General features: G+C 44.9%; 2 long non-coding RNA genes across 2 annotated transcripts in view; both read left to right on the forward strand.

Annotated features, from left to right (window-relative positions):
• LOC141097338 (uncharacterized) overlaps positions 1-26,115 on the forward strand; it is a 379,405-nt gene that overhangs the window by 103,630 nt on the left and 249,660 nt on the right. The window lies entirely within an intron of this gene.
• Positions 12,474-24,764, forward strand: LOC141097376 (uncharacterized). Its single transcript, XR_012233943.1, has 2 exons — positions 12,474-12,633; positions 24,063-24,764. It is a non-coding gene; the product is annotated as an uncharacterized lncRNA (long non-coding RNA).

Genomic DNA, 26,115 nt, shown 5'->3' on the forward strand with positions numbered 1-26,115 from the left:
TGCTACATACATACTACATATATACTACATGCATGCTACATACATACTACATATATACTACATGCATGCTACATACATACTACATGCTACATACATACTACGTATATATTACATGCATGCTACATACATACTACATGCTACATACATACCACATACATACTACATACATGCTACATATATACTACATATATACTACATGCATGCTACATACATACTACATGCTACATACATGCTACATATATACTACATATATACTACATACATACTACATACATACTACATGCTACATATATACTACATGCATGCTACATACATACTACATGCTACATACATACCACATACATACTACATACATGCTACATGCTACATATATACTACATATATACTACATGCATGCTACATACATACTACATGCTACATACATACTACATACATACTACATACATACTACATACATACTACATGCATGCTACATACATACTACATACATACTACATGCTACATACATACCACATACATACTACATACATACTACATGCTACATACATTCATACATATATACTACATGCATGCTACATACATACTACATATATACTACATGCATGCTACATACATACTGCATGCTACATGCATGCTACATACATACTACATACATACTACATGCTACATACATACCACATATATACTACATACATACAATACATTCATACAATACATACATAGACATACAGTACATATAACATAGAGTAACATACTTACCAATACTTGTCACATTGTTCCCCGAAGCCATTGTCTTTTCCGGAATAAATATTAACATAACAAACCACAAAAATACTCACCCACGATCCGAAGCAGTCCACGAGTGTGTCCCATGACGATCTTGGGTAGAGAACTGCAGCATCAGCTGATGCTGCCGTTCTCTACGGGCTGCAGGAATCCAATGACGGAAGGTAGGTATCCTTCCGCACTGTATTCCTCCGCCACTTAAAAAAAAAAAAGTCCCTAGTCTCACTTTATGCCATTGCTGTGTGGGAATAAGTATGTTACTCTATGTTATATGTACTGTATGTCTATGTATGTATTGTATGAATGTATTGTATGTATGTAGTATATATGTGGTATGTATGTAGCATGTAGTATGTATGTAGCATGCATGTAGCATGCAGTATGTATGTAGCATGCATGTAGTATATATGTAGTATGTATGTAGCATGCATGTAGTATATATGTAGTATGTATGTAGCATGTTTGTAGTATGTATGTGGTATGTATGTAGCATGTAGTATGTATGTAGCATGCATGTAGTATATATGTAGTATGTATGTAGCATGTAGTATGTATGTAGCATGTAGTATGTATGTAGTATGTATGTAGTATGTATGTAGTATGCATGTAGTATGTATGTAGCATGTATGTGGTATGTATGTGGTATGTATGTAGCATGTAGTATGTATGTAGCATGCATGTAGTATGTATGTAGCATGTAGTATGTATGTAGTATGTATGTGGTATGTATGTAGCATGTAGTATGTATGTAGCATGCATGTAGTATGTATGTAGTATGTATGTAGTATATATGTAGTATGTATGTAGCATGTATGTGGTATGTATGTAGCATGTAGTATGTATGTAGCATGTAGCATGCATGTAGTATGTAGTATGTATGTAGTATGTATGTGGTATGTATGTAGCATGTAGCATGCATGTAGTATGTATGTAGCATGCATGTAGTATGCATGTAGTATGCATGTAGTATGTATGTAGTATGTATGTAGTATGTATGTAGTATGTATGTAGCATGTATGTAGCATGTATGTAGCATGTAGTATGTATGTAGCATGCATGTAGTATATATGTAGTATGTAGTATGTATGTAGTATGTATGTGGTATGTATGTAGCATGTAGTATGTATGTAGCATGCATGTAGTATGTATGTAGCATGCATGTAGTATGTATGTAGCATGCATGTATGTATGTAGCATGCATGTAGCATGCATGTAGTATGTATGTAGTATGTATGTAGTATGTATGTAGCATGCAGCATGTATGTAGCATGTATGTAGTATGTATGTAGTATATATGTAGTATGTATGTAGCATGTAGTATGTATGTAGCATGTAGTATGTATGTAGTATTTTTTTTTTTTTAACATTTAACACATTAGCCGGATGATGGGACTACTACTGTCCCATCATTGGCTAATGTGTCAATCACTGTCATGGTAGCAGGCATCGCCAGATGGGACTTGTAGTCCCATCGGACGATGCTTGCACAGACCCCCGGACATCAGCACAGCCCCCCGGCAGGCCGGCACAGCCCCCCGGCAGGCCGGTACAGACCCCCACAGGGTGCACAGACCACCGGCAGGCCGGCACAGCCCCCCGGCAGGCCGGTACAGACCCCCACAGGGTGCACAGACCACCGGCAGGCCGGCACAGCCCCCCGGCAGGCCGGTACAGACCCCCACAGGGTGCACAGACCACCGGCAGGCCGGCACAGCCCCCGGCAGGCCGGTACAGACCCCGGGCAGTCCACACAGCCCCCCGGCAGGCCGGCACAGCCCCCCGGCAGGCCGGCAGAGACCCCCGGAAGGCCCGAAATGACGGCGCATCATGATGCGCACACACCGCGCATCATGATGACGTCAGGCTGTCAATCAACTGAACTTCCGATTCCGATGCCGAATTCCGATATTGAAAAAATATCGGAAGTCGGTATCGGAATTCCGATACAGCAAGTATCGGCCGATACCCGATACTTGCGGTTCGGAATGCTCAACACTACCTACAACCTGTTATGACCACACTGCCACCTCAACACCATCGGCGCTACTGCAACCCCACCCTACGGTCTCCTTCCCCATAATGCTGTAGAATGTAATTCCGCAAGGGATGGGTTCACTTCCCTCTGTACCAATCTTCATTATTAATTTGTTTACTGTAAGTGATATTTGTTTTTTGATGTAACCCCTTCTCATGTACAGCATCATGGAATCAATGGTGTTATATAAATAAATAATAATAAAAATAAAGAGTAAAGAGGTCATGAATGACATGGAGCTTATTGCAGATGGAACAAATGTTTCATAGTGCTCAAGAGAAAAGGAGCGGTGGAGCAGGGGCCAAGTGAATGGATCTAATAGTTGAGGAGTTATAGGAAGGAGAAATAATATAAGGTAACAGTTGTGAGGCTCCAGGATTGGTAGATATATCACCAGAAGTGAGGAGAAGCAGAGAGAGGGAGAAGAGGGGATGGAAGGAGAGTGCAAGACTTGTTCTGTGTTTTAAAAGGAAGGATCTGAGGTTTAGCAGCAGGTCAACAGATGAGGTTAGGTGATGGAATAAGTGATGGGGTTGGGAAGAGCGAAGGATTGTAAGGATTAGTGGAGCCAAGACTGTAAGGACATATGCAAGCATTGTGAAATGTAATTGAAGAAAATGCAAAGGAAGGTCCAATTAGTCATTGTTTGTACCTTCTATTTTCTGTTCACTTCTAGCACATTCTGGTTTATTCAACTGCTCACACAGAGCACGGTCAGCATAGACCTATGGCTCCAAATTTACACAATTTTAGTTGCATATAAAGGTTACCAGGTTTGAAGACAAGGGAGGAGCTAGGGAGACTGGTCAGGCAATCTAAGTGAAAGGAGTTAATATAAACTATTTCTATTTTATACAGCAGGGAAGGAAATTGAAACAGAGACATACTAGAAATATAGAGATACAGAGATTCGAATATGGATCTATATAGATGGGAGATGCGGTGTTCTTTAGTGCGGTCCGTAGCAGACATACCTGTGAATGATTGAGGTGAATGACTGAATCAGGTGGTAGTGATGAGAAAATGGATGAATAACATCAAACTAAGTCATGAAAATAAATGTATAAAGTCACTTGGCATCAAACAGCTACCCTATTATAAGCATTGTGGTTGTCACTTCTTTGCCGTAGCATGGACTCTCATACTCAGACTTATTTTGGGTCTACACTGACATTGGTACCTCTTCCGATTGGCTATAAGCAGAGAAAGACATTTTTCACACTACCAGCTACCGTAATAGGGCAAGAGGTTCTGTAAATACCATAGGCCAACAGTTCCAGCAACCAAAACATAAAAGTACAAAATGCATAGCACAGCATTCCATGCCTAATAATAATAACAACAACAACAACAACAACAATAATTTTATTTAAATAGCATCACTATATTGTGCAGCACTTTACAATTATGAGGGAACTTGTACAAACCATATCAGACATTACAGAGTAACTCATAATTCACCAGTTCAAAGAAGATAAGTGAGGGTAATGCTCTAAGAGCTTACATTCCACAATCTGCAGTCCATACAGTGCCTTGCGAAAATATTCGGCCCCCTGGAACTTTTCAACCTTTTCCCACATATATCATGCTTCAAACATAAAGATACAAAATGTAAATTTTTGGTGGAGAATCAACAACAAGTGGAACACAATTGTGAAGTTGAACAAAATGTATTGGTTATTTTTAATCTTTGTGGAAAGTCAAAAACTGAAAAGTGGGGCGTGCAATATTATTCAGCCCCTTTACTTTCAGTGCGGCAAACTCACTCCAGAAGTTCATTGTGGATCTCTGAATGATCCAATGCTCCGAGGCACCTGCACAAATATAGCCTACATGGAAGAGTGATCAGAAAAAAACCTCTCCTGCATCTTCTCCATAAAATTCAGCATCAGATGTATGCAAAAGAATATCTAAATAAGCCTGATGCATTTTGGAAACAAGTCCTCTGGACCAATGAGGTTAAAATATAATTCTTTGGCCACAATGATCAAAGATATGTGTGAGAACAAAAAGGGCACAGATATTCAGAAAATAAACATCTCGCCAACCATTAAGTATGGGGTTGGATCAATCATGCTTTGGGATTGTGTTGCAGCCAATGGCACTTGGGAAAAGTAAAAGATTCCAGCTTCTACAGTTGAAAAATTTATTAGATTAAAGGGAATCTGTCACCTGAATTTGGCGGGGTATTTAAATTACTTCTGTCTGGTCTGATGGGCGGTGTTTCCTATCCATTCCTCCTCCCCATCCTTGGCCGCCGTCCACAACATTTTCTGGAATTTGAGTAGGTGTATGCCATAGTCCACACGTGCGCAATGCAATCTGATAAAAATACTTTTTTCCAGGACGTCCACCTGACAGCACCATGGAGGACGTCCTCCTCCTCCTTACAGGGACAGGAAAAGCACACGAGAGGTTAAAAGGTCATGTCCCACCCCCCTTTCTCTCAGTGTTTTTCCTGTCCCTGCATGGAGGGACACACGAGAGACTTACCAGAGGGGCTCAGGGGATCGTACGGCCAGTCCAAGCCTTCCCCTGTCAAGAGGTCCCGGGGCCGAAACTCTCCGAGGGGGAGTCCCTCTGCCCCAAAGGCCAGGAGCAGGACGATGCTCCTGGAGGGAGCCGTTCCTCCCTATGGGAGGCTCTCGGCTCCAGGATGGACTGCCATAGAGGCGATGGTCGGCTCCCCGTAGGCGGCTGGCCGAACGGGCACCGACGAAAGGATGGCGCGGGCGGCCCTGGGAGGCAGGAGCGAGGCCTCCAGCAGTCCGCCATATCGGGCGAAGGACCACCGCAGCAGGCGGGGGTCGGCTCCCCGTGGCAGCAGGCCAGGCGGCCGACAAGATACCGGCGCGGTCGGCGCCGGGAGGGGAGCGACGGCTCCAACAGGCTACCATAGCAGGCGTAAGCCGCGCGGTCAGCCCGGGGCAGGAAGTGGAGGAGACGGCCTATCGCGAGAGGTCGCGCGTCACATCCGGTGACGTCACACGCCGGCCTTGAACCTCAGCGCGCGCTACTGAGGTCCACAGAGCATGCTCCTGAGGTCCACAGAGCACGCTACTGCCACAGAGCGTGCTTCTGAGCCCACAGCGCACGCTTCGGAGATCCACAGCGCTCTACAGAACCGCGCCAGGATGGAAGGAAACTCTCCAGCAGGTGGAGGGGTAAGTGCGCATAGCGCAGACCACCCTCCCCCATCCATCCCCACAACCCAGATCTAAGTAGAGCCCCTTCTGTATTTTTAGGAGAAGGGAACCCCGGCAGAATCCCCCTCGGGGGTGAAAGACCCGGCAAAGGCCACCTCCAAATCAGTCCGATGCCCCGTATGCAGGGTAAAGCTGCCAGACACCTATAACAAGACCCTATGCGGACCCTGTACCTCAAGGGTCATAGGCGAGGAACAGCCATCCCTCCTTGCCGAAATGAGATCGCTGATAAGGGAGGAAGTCCGGGCCTCTACAGCCAGCCGCGCACGTCGTCAGTCCCCCAGCCCAGGGCCGAGTCGCAAACGTCCAAGGTGGGAGGCAGACCCACAGTCGGAAGCAAGCCCTAGTGAGGAGTCTGACTTCCGGGACTCGGATCAGGAGGAAGAAGGCGAGATCCTGGGGGACAGACAGGATCAGAGCAGGAAGTACCTGTTCAGACTGGAGGACACGGATGAGTTGGTCCAGGCAGTCAGGAACACTATGCAGATAGAAGAAGTCCCTAAACCACAGTCCAGACAGGACTTGATGTTTGGAGGACTAGTGGCCAGGAAACAGGTGGTGTTCCCTGTAAGTGAACACATCAAAACGATGGTCCAGGAGGAGTGGAAGGAGGCAGAGCATCGGTTGATACTCTCCCGAGACTTTAAAAATACACTGCCTTTTGATCCCGAGGAAACCCGGGCATGGGAAGAAGTCCCTAAAATAGATGTCCCAGTCACCAAGGTTACCAAAAAAACGGCCATCCCATTCGAAGACTCATCAGGTCTCCGAGACCCGATGGATAGGAATGCGGACGTCTTGTTAAAGAGAGCATGGGAGACGTCGGCGGCTCTTATTAGAGCCAACATAGCAGCCACCTCGGTGGCCAGGTCTATGTTTTTGTGGATGGGGCAGTTGGAGGAACGCCTAACCAACAGGACCCCTAGATCAGAGATCCTAGCGTCTCTTCCTCTCATGAAATCGGCCACGGCGTTCCTATCGGATACGTCGGCCGAATCAGTAAGGTTTGCAGCTAGAAACAGCTCCCTCTCTAATGCGGCCCGAAGAGCAGTCTGGCTTAAATCCTGGTCGGGGGACAACGCTTCTAAAACTAAGCTATGCTCCATCCCTTTCTCGGGCCTGAGGGTATTCGGGCCAGCCTTAGATAACATTCTAGAGCTGGTGTCCGATAAAAATAAGGGTTTCCCAGAGGAAAAACCCAGGCGGCCCCAGCCCTTTCGGAGAGGCTCCTTTTCTAGGAGACAGACTGAATTCAGGGGTCGGGCAAGGTCCAATAGAAGCTCCTATAGGAGCTCCTTCAGCCAAGGTGGGAGAAACAAGGGTCCCCCATTCACGTCAACATCTAGATCAAGGAGGCAATGACGCCATAGGTATTGGGGGGAGACTTCGCTACTTCGCAACAAACTGGTCCCGAGTCACCCACAATCAATGGGTCCTCAGAACCATCACGGAAGGCTACAGCATAGAGCTTTATTCTCCTCCCCCCGAGAGATATATTGCCCCCACCGTTGTCCTGGAGAACTCCGCAATGTGGAAGGATCTACAGGACATGGTAGACTCAAAGGTCATAGTACCAGTTCCCCCGACAGAAAGAGGAAGAGGGCACTACTCTTCCCTGTTTTCGATCACAAAGCCATCGGGCGAGGCTCGTACCATCATAAACCTGAAACCGCTAAATGCCTGGGTCAGGTACAAGAGATTCCGGATGGAATCGATCCTATCCACAATCCTCCTAATAGACAGGGACGCCGTCATGTGTACCCTAGACCTAAAAAAGGCTTACTACCAGGTCCCTATCCATCCCTCATCCCAGAGGCTACTAAGGTTCGCGGTCAGTTTACCGGCCCGGACCTGCCACTTCCAGTTCCAGTGTCTTCCATTTGGGTTGGCCTCAGCTCACAGAATCTTTACAAAGCTGGTGTTAGAAGTGGTGGCCTACCTGAGAGATCAGGGTATCGTGATCATTCCATAACTAGACGACTTCCTACTGGTGGCAAGATCCAAAGAGGAGCTCATTCGCGACACAAACCGAGCAATTACCGTAATGGAGTTCCTTGGCTGGGTGATCAATTGGGAGAAGTCGGACCTCAGGCCAGAGACCAGGAAAGTATTTCTTGGAGTCCTTCTAGACTCAGCCGACAGAATATCTTGGCTACCTGAGCAGAAGCAGAGGACCATTCAAGCCAGAACCAGAGACCTGTTGAGGCGTCAATGCTCCATAAGAGAGGCAATGGAGGTCTTGGGCCTCATGACGGCCTGCATCCAGTGTGTCCGATGGGCCCAATTCCACTCGAGATCATTACAGAAAGAGATCCTCATGAGGTGGGACAGAAGTCAGGCATCGCTAGACAGACCCTTAAGGCTGCCAGAAAGAGTAAGGGAATCCCTTCGGTGGTGGACACAGTCCAGAAACCTTCAGGTGGGCGTACTATGGACAACCTCTCCATATGTGCTAGTCACCACAGACGCCAGCGCGTGGGGTTGGGGAGCCCACATAGAAGGGAAGATCTTCCAGGGGAGATGGCCAGTAGACATCAGGACCAGATCCTCCAACTTCAGAGAGCTCTTCGCGGTCTGGGAAGCGTTGCGAAGAAACCAGTCGGTACTAAAGAATCGTCACGTTCGCATACTATCTGACAATATGACGACAGTGGCATTCCTGAAGCACCAGGGAGGGCCCAGACATCAACCACTACAGGCCCTAGCGGGAAGGATATTCGCGTGGGCGGAGCGAACAGTCCGATCTGTGACCGCAGTACACCTAGAAGGCTCTCAGAACGACAGAGTGGGAACTGAACGAAGAGATCTTCGACCATCTCTGTCAGTATTGGGGGACCCCCAGTATAGATCTTTTCGCAAGCCGAAAGAACTCGAAGGTCCCCAGATTCTATTCCCTGAATCCGACGGACCACCCGGAAGGCGTAGATGCCCTGAGTCAGACTTGGGGAGAATCCCTCGCTTATGCATTCCCACCACTGGCTCTCATACCGGCAGTGCTCAGGAAGATACGCGAGGACCACGCAAGAGTGATGTTGATCGTTCCATACTGGCCAAAGAGAAGCTGGTTTCCTCTTCTAGGAGCCATGGCAGTAGGAAACCCAGTCGAGCTACCCCTGCGGAAGGACATCATCCACCAGGGCCCAATCTACCACCCATACCCAGCAAGACTCCACCTATCGGCTTGGATCCTGAGAGGGACATCCTGAAGGCAAAGGGATTGTCGGATCAGGTCATATCCACCCTACAGGCCAGTAGGAAACCGGTGACATCCGCAATCTACCAAAAGATATGGAAAAGATTCTGTCTGGAAGGTGGCAGGTCCGATCTCGGGGCGGGCACCCCCGACCTCCCTAGTATACTAAATTTTTTGCAGGCAGGTTTTAATGAAGGCCTTAAGCCCAGCACTCTGAAAGTACAGATTTCAGCCTTGAGCGCCTTCTTCGACTACCAGCTAGCTTCACATCCCTGGGTAATCAGATTTATAAGAGCCACGCAGCGCCTGCGCCCCACGATTAGGCAGCTCACCCCGCCTTGGGACCTGGGCCTGGTACTCAGGTTTCTCTGTACAGAACCCTACGCCCTCAGCGAGAAAATAACCATCCCTGCTCTCACTCGTAAAACGGCCTTCTTAGTAGCCATTACCACGGCCAAAAGAATAGGGGAGATCCAGGCCCTGTCCACTAAGGACCCATATCTTCAGATAAGAGATGACCGTATAATTCTAAGGTTAGACCCAGCATTTACCCCAAAGGTAGCCTCTGCAAAGAATCTAAACCAAGAGATAGTGTTACCATCGTTCTGTGACAATCCCCGTAATAAAAAGGAACGGCGTCTTCACTCGCTGGATGTGAGGCGCGCAGTTCTAGACTATCTAGAGGCCACCAATAGCTGGTGCATCGACCCAAACCTGTTCATCCTTTTTGGAGGTAAAAATAAAGGGAAAAAGGCCTCTAAGGCGTCCATTGCGCGCTGGATTACCTTAGTAATCTGACGCCTACCAAGCCGAAGGCGCCAGCCCGCCAGATTCCATAAAGGCCCACTCTATGAGGGCGGTATCGGCCTCATGGGCGGAATGGGCGGGGGCCTCGGTTGATCAGATCTGTAGAGCAGCAACCTGGGCCAACCTTAATACATTCTGCAAGCACTACAAGCTTGATGTGTTAGCTGGTCAGCAGACCGCATTTGGGAGAAAAGTTCTCCAGGCGGTGATCCCACCCTGAGGAGTTGCTTTGGTACTCTCCATGGTGCTGTCAGGTGGACGTCCTGGAAAATAGGTATTAGACCTACCTGTAATGATGTTTCCAGGAGACCATCCTGACAGCACGGGTAGTTCCCTCCCTGTTATGTTATACTATGTTGTATTATGACATATCATAATATGCTGTAATATGATTGTTTCATTAAACTGTTACTAGCATCATCCACCTTGTGGTACTTGTTAAATCACTGAGGGAAAGGGGGGTGGGACATGACCTTTTAACCTCTCGTGTGCTTTTCCTGTCCCTGCAAGGAGGAGGAGGACGTCCTCCATGGTGCTGTCAGGATGGACTCCTGGAAACATCATTACCGGTAGGTCTAATACCTATTTTTAGTGTGTGTATTAACTTTAGTCAGTTACATTTTTTGCCGCATAGGTTTTCTATACAGGCAGTGCCTGTGAGACACCTTACCCCTCATAGGTTACAATCTCTATTTTAAACAAATAAGTAACCTTATTGAAATTCATTCTTTAAACCTTAAGGGGGAGTTAAAGGGAGTCTATCAGCAGGTTTTTGGAGTGTAATCTGAAAACTGCAGGAGGTAGAGGCTGAAACACAGAATTCAGGGTGTGTCACTTTTCAAAGTGCTACTGTTGTTTACTAACTGTGAAGGATTTATCACTAAGAGATTAAAATTGCTGGACCAGTCTGGCAACTAAGCAGTTCACTGTCTATGGATTTTGGACATACAGAGTCTGGAGTGGGCGGAGTTAGCTTTCTGAGCTCTGCTTCATTCTAAGTTTAAAAGCTTTGATCGTATCAGAATGGCTGCATGCAGTAAACTAAGTGATACATCATTGGATTCAGCTTCTCTTTGTTTACATCATGCTTCTCTCAAATGAGGTAGCAAAAACCTGCTGACAGATCCCCTTTAAATATTTACCCCTATTATAAGCAAGAAGGCCCTGTTAACGATTTTGCATTAGGGTCCAAACATTAGAGTTATGCCCCATCACACATACATCATGCACAGATATGTAAAGATATGCCATTGTAACCAGTAGTCTCATAAATAAATATTTCTGTCAATCAGAAAAAGGAACAGCACCGCTAATACCATTGCAATCAATTATGCCAACCTAGTGTCCAATAGTGCTGCAGGCATAGAACCTGAGATTTCGGGTGCTCACCGAGAAAACTACAATATTGCAAATTCTGGTACGAAGAAAGAAGTGGCACTCACCAATCTTGTAAATCCATATTTTATTTCATGACAGTTAAAACAACTTCACCGGGAGAACGGGGGAAAGGGATTAACCACATCAGGGATTGTCATGGGGGTCCCTAATGTATTTTCATTTGCGGTTATAAAAAAGGTCATCTTACCCCCACAAGGGGGAGATCTTCATAAACTCCTTCTAAGACGAGAAGCCAGGTGGATTATGCGCACTCGGGCAGTTGAGTCCACCGGCTTCATTGATAGAATTGATCTGTCTATTTTCTTATAATTCTACTGTCGCCGTCATTTTGTTTTTACGTCAATTTTTTTAATGCACATACAGTATATAGATTGAATGCAATTTTGCTTTTTTGTTGTTTTTTATGTGTATTTCATTTCTGTTTTGTTCAGGGGTTTTTGGGAAGGAGTGTACCTACATTCAGGTATTTCTTCTTTCGTCATTTCCTCTGACCTGTTGACGCATAGAAGCGCAATATGGTGAAATGGCCATCGTCACCTGCACACTCCTTTCCCCCATTCTCCCGGCGAAGACGTTTTAACAATAATGAAATAAATTATGGATTTGCAAGATTGGTGAGTGCCTCCTTCTTTCTTCATACCCGGATTCGCATAAATAAATATACTATAATATTTCCACAATAGATTCAAATACAATTGTAACTTTAGTTGCAGATCTATTAGTTGCAAATTAGATAAAAGTAATATTGTCTTACTGTGTATAGGCAAAAGGAGCGCACAACGAAACATGTCTGCTGTGTGATATTTCCATGACTGTACATTGTATAGGCCTGAAAAACCTTGTGTTTGTCACCATTGTATAATTAAGTAGACATTTCTTAGATTGAAAGGACTAAAGACTAAAAAGTGTTAGCTTCGTATAATGGGGACAATTAGATTTAATGGATTTCTTGAGGTGTTTGCTTTCAGATATCTGATTCTGACAGACATAAAATGTTACTACGTATCTAAACTGATGTTGTCAGCTGAGCAGCCGAGATTGTTATTGCCTGTGACATATCTGAATCTTCTGTCTATTCAATCATGACACCCTTTCTAATGATACAGAAATCTGTGAGAAGACAAATTTCTTGGAGAAGGGCTATAAGAAGAGTGAAAGAGGCCAGTGGTGAAGCAGTTGATGCGGATTCTGGTGGTAATGGTCTTAAGGTGAGGAATTTGACCATTACAGTAAAGGGTGTTTTATTTTGTCACACTAGATGGATTTAGTCCTAGGCCACTTATGACCCCATAACAATTTACACTCCTTATTTTGTAAAAAAAAAATAGAAGACCTATATGACAATTGGCAACTCATCATACAAAACACAATCAGTCAACAATATAAGAGACATCTGAGATGAATTAAGAACTGGCACTTCCACCAACTTCTAAAGACACAGGCAAACAGGCAGCATTCTCAAACATAACACTTTGAATACAAAAGCCTCATGCACACAGATAGGGATGTTCTAGTGGCCATACTATAACCTTATGGTTATAGAGGGGTTTTTTTGATTGTATGAAAATACATTCCTCAACCAGCTACACACACAAAATATAGTTGTAGGAGATTCTGCACTAGATTATATAGCCTCCTGCCTACATCTCTATATACTTTACTCATGAGACCTTAGGGAGATTGGGGAAAAAGGTTTTTTCACCTGGTTTAATTTAAATAAGAACGGTGATTTCCACAGGTTTTAAAAAAATCAATAGTCCATGCAAAAAAAGATACTTTGTATTATATATTATCAGATAAATTTGATTCCTTGCCTACTTATAAGACACGTCTTCTCCAGCCAACACATCCTCAACTTATCATCCACTCTGAAAAATGTGTCTCAAATCCATCTTGCTAATATAAGACAGACTGCCAGCTCACTGTGGTGTCATATTATATTGCCCATTATACTCTATATCGAAGGAAAAGGAAGATCAAAAAGCAGATGGTGGAAACAGGCAGATGGAGACACAGAAAGATAGTGTTAAACATTCTAACAAGTCTTTTAGCTCAATCCAGTGTTGGATTCACATCTTCAAAGCTTAATATTTCAGTAGAATGTCCTCCATGCTGCTTCTTCTTTGTGTGCTAAAATAACACAGCACCAAAACACTATCAGTACATGAACTCATCACCAGAACCACCATCTGTACATGAGTACTGTTAGGGACGGCGGAACGCACTAAATATTAAATAACAGAAAGTGCGTTCGCCGCCCGGGGTCCACCGTCCAGAGGTGTTAAACTGCTGCTATTAGAGTTGAGCGACTTTGGTCGGATCGGGTTTCGTGAAACCCGAATGAAACAAAATTTGAGTCGGATGAAACTGGTCCGACTAGGGCAAAAAAAGTCGGAGTTTCGTCCGAAACCCGACCCCAAAGCAAGTCAACGGGGAAAAAAAGTCGGCATTGAATAGATGAATGTCATCAGCTCAATGCTGACTTTTATTTCCCATTGACTTGCACTGGGGTCGGGTTTCGAACGAAACTCCGACTTTTTTTGCCCTAGTCGGACCAGTTTCATCCAACTCAAATTTTGTTTCATTCGGGTTTCACGAAACCCGATCCGACCAAAGTCGCTCAACTCTAGCTGCTATATAATGGCACACAATGGCGGTATGGCACATGCGGGTTGAACGTCACTCGCGAGTGCTGGCGAACTCTGTTATAATCACAGATGCACCTAAGGCATAAACATAAATGCCGAGCCTGTTGACCTCACAGGTCTCAGCGGTGTGCACGCACGGTATACGGTCACAGGACTAGGTCCAGACTCAGGGTCAGCGTCCGTCTAGACCTACCGTGCGTGCGGTGTCGCAACCGCGGACGCCAAGAGAAGCTGCTGACTGCAGCGCGGCAACAGACAAATGCCGCTGTATGACAATGCCCGGAAGCAGGCGCACTCTCGGACGCTAGCACTGTGGTGGATGAGTACTGTGGCCTATAGCTTGCCACTGACTGGCGCTGACTCTATTACTAGATCCCTATACACACTCGTAATATTAGAGGGAGGGGAATCTTAATGAGTCATTTGCAGTCCATGCATCCATCAACATTCACACAGTAGCAATTAGAGTCTATACTAGCACATGGCAGAGCGGTCATGCGACCCTTTTATAGCCGGGACCTTCTGGAAGCTTCCAGATCTCTGAGATGGACCAATGAGATCTGGAGAAGGACCTGACCACGTGACTCCCGATCTCCAATGGGAGATTGTCTCGTGAGCATGCCCAGTAGCGCGACGGGAGGACTTAGCCTCTGGAGTGGCTTACTGCAGAGTAGACTGCACTACAATTGCTGGCCAAAAGGTGGAAGTAACAACCAGACCCACAGAGCTGGTCTGAGCAGAGTGTCTGGAATGCCAGGATTGCTATGCAGGTTCCTGAGCGGTCAGAGGAGAATGGGAGACAGCTGAATGCAAGGCTCTGGATTCCTGCTGTGCAGTTGCAGGAACCCAACGCCTAACAAGTACATAATCAGAATCATCAACAGTACCTAAATATGTCACCAAAACAACTAATAATATTTAAGTACGGCATCAGTACCATCATTAGTCTATTTCAGTAGACTCCACAATCATGGGGAAGACTGCTAACAACATATGTCCAGATGGCAGTCATTGACACACTCCACAAGGAGGGTTAGCCACAAAAGGTCATTGCTAAAGAAGCTGGCTGTTCACAGAGCGCTGTATGAAAGCATATTAATGTAAAGTTGAGTAGTAGGAAAAAGTGTGGTATAAAAAGGCGCACAAGTAATCGGGATAAACGCAGCCTTGAAAGCATTGTTAAGAAAAGGCCATTCAAAAATTTTGGGGAGATTCACAAGGAATGGACGTCTGCTGGAGTCATTTCTTCAAGAGCCACCACACACAGACGTATCCAGTACATGGGATACAAGTGTCACATTCCTTGTGTAAAGACACTCATGACCAATAGAGAACGCCAAAAGTGTCTTACCGGGGCCAAGGAAAAGAACAAATATACTGTTGCTCCAAGGTCTTGTTTTCAGATTAAATTTTGCATTTCATTTGGAAATCAAGGTCCCAAAGTCTGGAGGAAGTGTGGAGAGAGGCACACAATCCAAGCTGCTTGAGGTCTAGTGTGAAGTTTCCACAATCAGTGATGGTTTTTAAGAGCTATGTCATCTGCTGGTGTAGGTCCAGTGAGTGTTATCAAGACCAAAGTCAGTGCAGCAGTGTTGTGAGTTCATTTTTCCCTTCACCATTGAGGTCTGATGAACTCCCTCCTCTAGTGAAGGAAGGTAGTGAGATTGATTGCCAAACACCTGGGCAGCTAGATGATGACTGGGTGGCTGGAATTGAGGACTGGATATAAGGCTGCCGACGCCCTTCTTCCTGGCTGGTGATTTTCCTGCTGGATTCTTGGAGACCAGTCTGATTCCTGCATCTCAAAGCTAAGTTTTTCTGCTCTGCTTTGTACTCTTCAGTTTTGTTTTTGTTTTGCCTTGTTTTTTGGGAGTTCTGCCATCCCCGGCCGGGGGTGAGCTGAATTTCATTTTTGTCTCTGATCTGTTGATATTTTGCTATGTCTTCAGAATATACCTGAGTGCTGATATAGTCTTTTGAAGCCTAGCGACTTCAGGGCCTGTTTTTCCTATCAGTCGGTTGGCTCATTTTGATAGGGTTTTTGCGGATGGCAGACAGCAGCTTTCCTATCCTGTCCTATGTAGTTAGCTTGGGCCCCATCATTTGCTCAACCTATCTTTCTATCTGTGTTAGTGTTTTCATCTTGCTTCACCGTCATTATATGTTGGGGGCTGCCTATTGCTTTGGGGTCTGCTCTGGGGCAGTTTAGTTTTTCCCCTTTCTGTCTTTAGGCTATATAGTTCTCCGGCTGTGATCGAGGGGTCTAGGGCACCGTAGGAACCCCCCACGGCTACTGCTAGTTGTTGTGGATAGGTTCAGGGGGTCTGCAATCCGATAGCAGCCAAACTTTCTGGTTTTTCTGGACTTAGCTGGTATTTTGTTTTTTCCTCCTTCGGTGACTCATCATAACAGAATCACCAGCCATACCTCAGATCCTAGGGTACTCAATAGCAGGAGAGAATTGTAAAAAAAAAATTTTTTTTTTTGTGTGCATATTTTTTCCTCTATATCTCTGAGGCCGTAGGGGGAATTTTTCTCTCAATGGAGATGAAGCAATTGTCTGATCGTGTGGAGCAGCTCGCTGCTGAAGTGCGGGGAATTTCCTCCTATCTTGCTCATTCACATGCTGCTGAACCAAAGATTCCTATTCCTGATGTATTTTTGGGGGATCGGTTTAAATACTTGAATTTCAAGAATAATTGTAAATTATTTTTTGCCTTGAAGCCTAACTCGTCGGGGAACTCCGCGCAGCAGGTTAAAATTGTCATCTCTTTGCTGCGCGGCGATCCCCAGGATTGGGCGTTTTCTTTGAAACCTGATGATCCTATTCTGAATAATGTTAACGCATTTTTTCAAGCCTTGGGGTTGTTGTATGATGAACCTAATGCTATTGATCAGGCTGAAAAGACCCTGTTGGCATTAAGCCAGGGTCGGGATTCGGCAGAGTTGTACTGTCAAAAATTCCGAAAGTGCAATCATTACTACCTGGAATGATGGTGCCTTGGCAGCCCTCTTTCGGAAGGGTTTGTCAGAAACTGTAAAAGATACTATGGTGGGATTTCCTGTTCCCTCTGGTCTTGACGATTCTATGTCATTAGCCATTCAGGTGAATCGGCGTTTACGTGAACGCAAAACTACACGAGAGATGTTACCACCTGTTGAACAAATGTCTGAACCTATGCAATGTGATAGAGTTTTGTCTAGGACGCAACGTCAGGAGTTCAGAAGGCGTAATAAGCTGTGTTTTTTTTGTGGAGATGCCTCGCATATTATTTCTGTCTGCCCTAAACGAGAGAAACGTTGTGCACACACGTTTTCTGTGGGTGGTGTTCAACCTAAGTTTCTTCTGGCAATTACTCTGATCTGTTCCCTGTCCACATTTTCCTCCAAGGCTTTTGTGGATTCAGGAGCAGCTCTGAACCTGATGGACTTGGATTTTGCTAAACGTTGTGGATTTCCTATGACACCTCTGCGGACGCCTATCCCTTTGAGGGGTATTGATGCTACTCCTTTGGTGAAGAATAAACCTCAGTTTTGGACCCAGGTGGTTATGCGGGTCGCCCCAGACCATCAAGAAAATTGCAGATTTTTGGTGTTGCATAATTTGCATGATACCATTGTTCTGAGGTTTCCCTGGTTGCAAATCCATAATCCAGTTCTGGATTGGAAATCTTTGTCTGTGGTGAGTTGGGGTTGTCGGTGTGCCCTTAGTGATGCTCCTGTTTTCTCCACCTCTCCCCAGTCACATGATGTTCCTGACTATTTGGCTGACTTTTATGATGTATTTGGTGAGAATGAGGCTGCGCCTTTGCCTCCTCATAGGAGTTATGACTGTGCTATTGAGCTGAACCCGGGGTGTAAATTCCCCAAGGGTCGGTTTTTCAATTTATCTGTACCCGAGCACGAGGCTATGTGATCCTATATTAAGGAGTCGTTGGAGAAGGGTCATATTAGACCATCCTCTTCACCCTTAGGTGCTGGGTTTTTTTTCGTGGCTAAAAAGGATGGTTCATTAAGGCCTTGTATTGACTATTGTGCCCTCAACAAAATTACTGTTAAATATCAGTATCCGTTACCCCTGCTTTCTGATCTATTCTCCAGAGTTAAAGGTGCTTGCTGGTTTACCAAGCTTGACCTCAGGGGGCGTATAATCTTATTCGCATTAAGCATGGGGATGAATGGAAGACGGCATTTAATACTCCGGAGGGACATTTTGAGTACCTGGTGATGCCTTTTGGGCTCACTAATGCCCCTTCTGTCTTCCAGTGCTTCATGAACTTTGTGGATAAATTTTTGATTATCTATCTGGATGATATTTTGATCTTCTCCAAGAATTGGGACTCTCATGTGGAACATGTTCGGACTGTGTTCCGGATTTTGAGGGAGAATTCCCTGTATGTCAAGGGATCGAAATGCCTTTTTGGGGTACAGAGGATTTCATTTTTGGGATTTATTTTGTCTCCGTCAACTATTGAAATGGACCCGGCCAAGGTACAGGCCATTTATGATTGGGTTCAGCCCACTTCTTTGAAGGCCCTCCAGAAGTTTTTGGGTTTTGCTAATTTTTATCAGAAATTTATAGCTAATTTTTCTGGTATTGCCAAGCCATTGACGGATTTGACTAGGAAGGGTGCTGATGTGCTGAATTGGTCTCCGGAGGCTGTTTCTTCCTTTCAGGAGCTGAAGCGAAGATTCACTTCTGCTCCGGTTTTGCGGCAACCTGATGTCTCACTCCCATTTCAGGTGGAGGTGGACGCTTCTGAGATTGGTGCAGGAGCGGTGTTGTCCCAAAAAGATACTGTGACATCTAAAATGAATCCTTGTGCTTTCTTTTCCCGAAAGTTCTCCCCATCCGAACGTAACTATGATGTGGGGAATCGGGAACTGTTGGCCATGAAATGGGCATTTGAGGAGTGGAGACATTGGTTGGAGGGAGCCAAACACCAAGTCGTGGTCCTTACTGACCACAAGAATTTGATTTACCTGGAGTCGGCCAAGCGCTTGAATCCTAGACAGGCTAGGTGGGCCTTGTTTTTCACATGTTTTGATTTTGTGGTTTCTTTTCTTCCGGGCACTAAGAATGTCAAGGCAGATGCCCTCTCTAGGAGTTTCCTTGCTGATTCTCCTGTTGTGACTAAGCCTGCTACCATCTTAGGCGAGGGGGTAGTTCTTTCTGCCATCTCGCCCGATTTGAGACGTGCTCTGGAAGAGTTTCAGGAGGACAAACCTGAGCGTTGTCCCAGTGGAAAGTTGTATGTTCCTGACCAGTGGAGGAAGAGAGTGATGTCTGAAGTTCATTGCTCTGCATTGGCTGGTCATCCAGGTATTTTTGGTACTAGAGATCTGGTGAGCCGATCTTTTTGGTGGCCCGCCTTGTCTCGTGATGTCAGGAATTTTGTGCAGTCCTGTGGGACTTGTTCCCGGTCTAAACCTTGTTCTCGCTCTAGTGGCTTGTTGATGCCTTTGCCGGTCCCCAGGAGGCCATGGACCCATATTTCAATGGATTTTATCTCTGATATGCCTGTCTCTCAGAGAATGACTGTTATTTGGGTGATTTGTGATAGATTCTCTAAGATGGTCCATCTTGTACCACTCCCTAAGTTGCCATCTTCCTCTGAGTTGGTGCCCTTGTTTTTGCAACAGGTGGTTCGCTTGCACGGGATTCCTGAGAACATTGTATCTGACAGAGTAGTTCAGTTTGTGTCTAGATTTTGGAGGACTTTCTGTTCCAATCTGGGAATTCAGTTGTCCTTCTCCTCTGCGTTTCACCCTCAGACCAATGGGCAGACGGAGAGAACAAACCAGACTTTGGAGTCGTATTTGAGATGTTTTATTTCTGCCGATCAGGATGATTGGGTTTCATTTTTGCCCTTGGCCCAATTTGCTTTAAATAATAGAGCTAGTTCTGCCACTTTGATGTCACCTTTTTTTTGTAACTTTGGTTTTCACCCTCGATTTTCTTCAGGGCAGATGGAGCCTTCTGCCTGCCCAGGTGTTGACACTGTGGTGGAGAGAATGAACCAGATCTGGGACCAAGTAGTGGATAAGTTGTCTCTCTCCCAGGAAAAGGCCCAGCGGTTTTCCAACCGGCGTAGGACCGTTGGTCCCCAGTTTAAGGTGGGTGATATGGTTTGGTTGTCATCAAAAAATATCGCTATGAAGGTGGCTTCTCCTAAGTTTAAGACAAGATTTATTGGACCTTACAAGATTTTGGAGATTATTAATCCGGTCTCTTTTCGGTTGGCTCTTCCTGTCACATTTAAAATTCCCTCCTCTAGTGAAGGAAGGTAGTGAGACTGATTGCCAAACACCTGGGCAGCTAGATGATGACTGGGTGGCTGGAATTGAGGACTGGATATAAGGCTGCTGACTCCCCTTCTTCCTGGCTGGTGATTTTCCTGCTGGATTCTTGGAGACCAGTCTGATTCCTGCATCTCAAAGTTAAGTTTTTCTGCTCTGCTTTGTACTCTTCAGTTTTGTTTTTGTTTTGCCTTGTTTTTTGGGAATTCTGCCATCCCCGGCCGGGGGTGAGCTGAATTTCATTTTTGTCTCTGATCTGTTGATATTTTGCTATGTCTTCAGAATATACCTGAGTGCTGATATAGTCTTTTGAAGCCTAGCGACTTCAGGGCCTGTTTTTCCTATCATTCGGTTGGCTCATTTTGATAGGGTTTTTGCGGATGGCAGACAGCAGCTTTCCTATCCTGTCCTATGTAGTTAGCTTGGGCCCCATCATTTGCTCAACCTATCTTTCTATCTGTGTTAGTGTTTTCATCTTGCTTCACTGTCATTATATGTTGGGGGCTGCTTATTGCTTTGGGGTCTGCTCTGGGGCAGTTTAGTTTTTCCCCTTTCTGTCTTTAGGCTATATAGTTCTCCGGCTGTGATCGAGGGGTCTAGGGCACCGTAGGAACCCCCCACGGCTACTGCTAGTTGTTGTGGATAGGTTCAGGGGGTCTGCAATCCGATAGCTGCCAACCTCTCTGGTTTTTCTGGACTTAGCTGGTATTTTGTTTTTTCCTCCTTCGGTGACTCATCATAACACAGCAGTCTACCAGGAAATTTTCAAGCACTTCATGCTTCCCTCTGCTGACAAGCTTTTTGGAAATGGAAATTTCATTCTCCAGCAGGATTTGGCACCTGTCCACACTGCCAAAAGTACCAATACCTGGTTGAAAATCAACAGTATCACTGTGCTTGAGTGGCCAGCAAACTCGCCTGACCTTAACCTCATAGAGAATCTATGGGGTATTGTCAAGAGGAAAATGAGAGACACCAGACCCAACAATGCAGACGAGCTGAAGGCTGCTATCAAAGCAACCTGGGCTTCCATAACACCTCAGCAGTGCCACAGGCTGATCGCTTCCATGCCACGCCGTATTGATGCAGTAATTGATGCAAAAGGAGCCTGGACCAAGTATTGAGTGCATTTACTGAACATACATTTCAGTAGGCCAACATTTCAGATTTTAAAAACATTTTTCAAGCTGGTGTTATAAAGTATTCTAATTTACTGAGATAATGACTTTTGAGTTTTCATTGTCTGTAAGCCATAATCATCAACATTAACAGAAATAAACACTTGAAATACATCACTCTGTTTGTAATGACTCTATATAATATGAGTTTCACTTTTCGTATTGAAGAACTGAAATAAATTAACTTTTTGATGATATTCCAATTTTGTGAGAAGCATATATACTGTATAGTAAAAGGGGAGCAACAGCTAACTTTAGTAATTAATGGGACAACTGGATTAGATGCACTGGGGTGGTATATGAGGAGTTAGCAAGGGATTTCATTTTCAATTTACCAATAGTTTAATATTAATTGATTACATGTTTTGATGTGCCCCAGAAAGGGAAGGGAAGTTTTTGGGGTTTCTGGGAGGGGTGGATGGAAGCGGGTGAATGGCTTAAGTGCTTTTTGGGAAAATGAAAATGCATATGCAAGTTATATATGTACGAGATTTATAATGATCGTATTTACTCTGAATGATTGTTGTTACTCTTAATGAATGTCTAAATAAAAGTTTCTTGATTAAAAATGTAACAGTGTACTTAAATAATAATTAATGGATACAAATATCTGCTTATGCTGTCCCTCTAAATAAATAATTGCCAAATCTGTGCTCCCTGTGCAAAATATGTCCTCCAGATTGCCACCCTTATGATACATTACCTCCACATTGTCCTCCAATAAAATATTTCTTGCAACCCTTCCTCATTATGAAGTACAACTGCCACACTGTGCCCTCTTATAAACGCCAACTGCCACACCATACCTCTCGTCAACTATAGCCTCCGCACTGTCCCCTTTATAATCAGTAACTGCCACAGCTTTTCCCACATGATCTAATACTGCCAGGCTGTCTTCATGTCACACAGTCCCTTCTCCAGTGTTTCCTCCTACGCTGTCCCTACATCTACAAAACCTCTCCACACTGCCCCCTCCATTCTGTACACATCTTTACACTGTCCCCCTCCAAGCAAACCCCGCTTCTTTGCTATGCCCCTCTTTATAGGTGACTTCTTAACGCCACTGCCTAATGGGGCAGAGAGCGTATTAGTACCTTTCTGCATTGAATCTCATATCTTCAATTGTATTGGTGTCTTGAATACAGAGAGCAGAGTACTTGCTGAATTCCACTCTTGGGGGCAATAAAATGACCCCCTAAGAGACACTGTGCATTACCCTCTAAAGGTACCGTCACATTTAGCGATGCAACAGCGATCCCGACCACGATACGACCCGGTCAGGATCGCTGGTGCATCACTAAATGGTCGCTAGTGAGCTGCCACACAGGCAGATCTCACCAGCAATGCAGCAGCGGTTGGCTGTCGTTACTTACCTGTCAAACACGGTGATGAAGACGTCCTCCCGCCCGTGTCAACGCGTCGCTGGTCGGCGCCAGCAGGAAGCCCAGCAGGAAGTGTCAGACGCGAAACGACCCTGGATGATCTCGCGCATTCAGTGATAGACAGCGGGGGAGCCGATCGGGGGTAAGTATCACACTTAGCGATATTGCTAGCAATATTGCTGCTGCATCACAAAATCGGTGACGCTTAAGCGATATCGCTAGCGATCTCGCTTAGTGTGACGGGGCCAAGAGACACCATGCATTGCCACTTGAGGTGAGATGCCTGTCTCGGCTCATAGCAAAAGCTGCTATACTATTGTTAATATGCAATATATTTGATTATCGTCCATTAGAAAAAATCAAGGTCTAGTTGGGCTCTATTTTATACCTACATCAATGTCATCAGCTGATTATCTAATGTTTGCAATGGGACACTTTCACTATTATGGCAGAAGTATTTAACTAGAATAATATGCTGGCTCTACCAAATGAAGATTATTAAATATAGTAAAAATGATATTAAAATTAGTGGCACATCAGACCTTTCACTTTTCCAATGCAGATGAGATGATGCTTAAAAATGAAAATGTGAAATGAACTTAACAGGTTCAATTATTTGCACAGGATGAGGCAAATGTGATTGCAAGTTATAAATAGTGGTGATACTTTTGCTTATACATGAATTTCACATGGAGATTTGGCAATTACCTTCTGCAGTGTAGTCATGAACCATTATATACTTGACACATAAGTAAATACATTTTGTACCATTATAGACACTTAGATCTTATAAATAGGTTTCCTCGTACACCAACACCACAGTAATTACTTTTCCTCACATGCTAAATATTAAAATTCACATATAAGGTGTAGAAATCTCACTTTATTAGGCTATCCTCACCTGTTCCTGCACTTATTATGGTGATGTATACTGTATGTTAGTAATGTAGCAAGGTCAGGTGATTGCTAAATAGCTTTATACATGATTTTGACCAAAGAAATTTCATCCCATTGTAACAGCATGGAAACCGCAAAATCTTCTTTGACAATATTTTTATACCATTATTCGGTAGAGATAATGTGGAGTCACTTTGCAATGACTTTTATCTTTCATCTCCATATTCCCTAGAAATGTCTTATAACTGGCCACTGCATCCAGAAAGAGAAAAAAGGAGCGAAGGAGCAGACACAGAAACAACCGAGCACACCTAACTACCTTTCCATCCACATAGACTCAACTGTTACCTCATCAGGCACGTAAGGGGTTAGGATGTAAGTCCCAGAGGTTGGATCTGCACTTACAAACATTTATGGGATATTCGCTGGATATGACATGAATGTCTAAGGAGGCAAATCTGCTCATAATGTGAGCATAATATTCATTTGATCAGGAATCATGTAAGAAGATGATTGGTGGTAATGCATATCCTAGAACGTCTAAGAGGTAATGGTTCTCCTTGTACAAAGTGCCAACTTGGCATCATGGACTTAAACAAAAAATGCAAATGGCCTCTTCAGAGAGAAAGAGAACTTGAACTATATTCAGGATCCTTCAGACGGAACCTGAAAACCCACCTCTTCAAGAAAGCCTACAGCCTGCAATAACCCCACTACCTCCTTCTCTCTCACCACTACAGGTGATATCACCTCAACCAACACCGGAACTGCTGCAACCTACCAACCTACTGTCTCCTTCCCCACCATCCTGTAGCATGTAAGCTCGAAAGGGCAGGGTCCTCTCTCCCCTCTGTATCAGTCTGTCATTGTTAATTTGTTTACTGTAAGTGATATCTGTAATTTGTATGTAAATAGAGTTGAGCGACTTTTGGTTTTTTAGGGTCGAGTTTCGTTTCGTGAAACCCGACTTTTCCAAAAGTCGGGTCGAGCAAGATCGTCCGATTATAGGGAAAAGTCGGGGTCGTCCCGAAACACGAAACCCAATGTAAGTCAATGGGGAATAAAAGTCGGCAGTGAGAGGACAGGAAACACACCTACAGTGCCCATTTGAATGCCAAAAGCATCAATTCTTCTTACTTAAGCTTGTCAACCTTAATTAACTTCATAATACAAGTTACACACTGAAAAATGGGGGTTATTTGGCTAAAGTTGTGGGGGGGGAGGGCTGGCTCCAGGTTTTCATGTGCCCTGGGCGAAAGAGCGCCCCTTTAACACATACCACAACTCATCATGCTCCGATACGGCAGAGAAATAGCGGTATAGTACAATGAAAAATACTTCACTTTTTACATCTCATGACGAGGCCCATCTATTTCTCCATACAGAATCATTGGTCCCATATAATGTTTGAAACAGTATATGATGAGCTCCACATAATGCTGCAGTATATGTTGGTCCCCATGGACGTAGCTCCACTGTCTTATGGGCCCAAATAATACTCCAAACATAATGGGCCCCATTTCTAATGCTCTAGTGTATAATGGGCCCTGTAAATGCTGCTCCAGTGTCTGATGTCCACCTTTGGAATGTTCCAGTGTATGGTGGGCCCCATCTATCATTCTCCAGAGTATAGTGCTCCCCAAAAATTGCTGTCCCAACATTGAAAACAATCAAATAAGTCTCCTCGCTAGGGAATCCCTGTACTTGTCTGGACTTCTCGTCATCCCCATCTTCCATCTCACTGCACAGTATTTCAACTTTGCAAGTGCTGTGATCCTGAGCAAGCAGGGGGGCCCACTCGTTGGCGACGGCACTGGCACAGGGCCCCTGATAGTACGGTGGTGTGTCTGATGGCGGGTGGGCTGAACCTGCATTTTCATCTGCAGCTTCCTCTTTGTCACCGTGTAAGATGGAACTGTATATGGGAAGGGTAACCTGAGTTTCATCAGGGTCAGATTTAGGCCGTGTAGCGTGCGAGGGGAATGTAGTGGTCTGGGTCAATGTACCAGCAGATTCATCGAGCAGTGGCTGGTCATCAGTGCACTTGTGTCGCCCCCAGGAGTACGGTCGCCACAGTGGCATTACCTTCCTCCTAGGGAGTGTGATGTCATGCTTGGGAGCAACGAACGATCTCTCTAGCAGGTTAACTGATTGGGCGGCGTTATTCCCACGAGTCATGACCCTCCAAACAGCGTTCATGAAGGCAAAGTGTTTGTTTTACGTGGGCAGTATGGTTGCAAAGCTGAACCTTAAAGGAATGTCCAGAAGGGCACCACCAGGAGTGG

This window comes from Dendrobates tinctorius, unplaced genomic scaffold, assembly GCF_039654945.1.
Source record: "Dendrobates tinctorius isolate UK_male_01 unplaced genomic scaffold, ASM3965494v1 ptg000003l, whole genome shotgun sequence".
Taxonomy (NCBI): domain Eukaryota; kingdom Metazoa; phylum Chordata; class Amphibia; order Anura; family Dendrobatidae; genus Dendrobates; species Dendrobates tinctorius.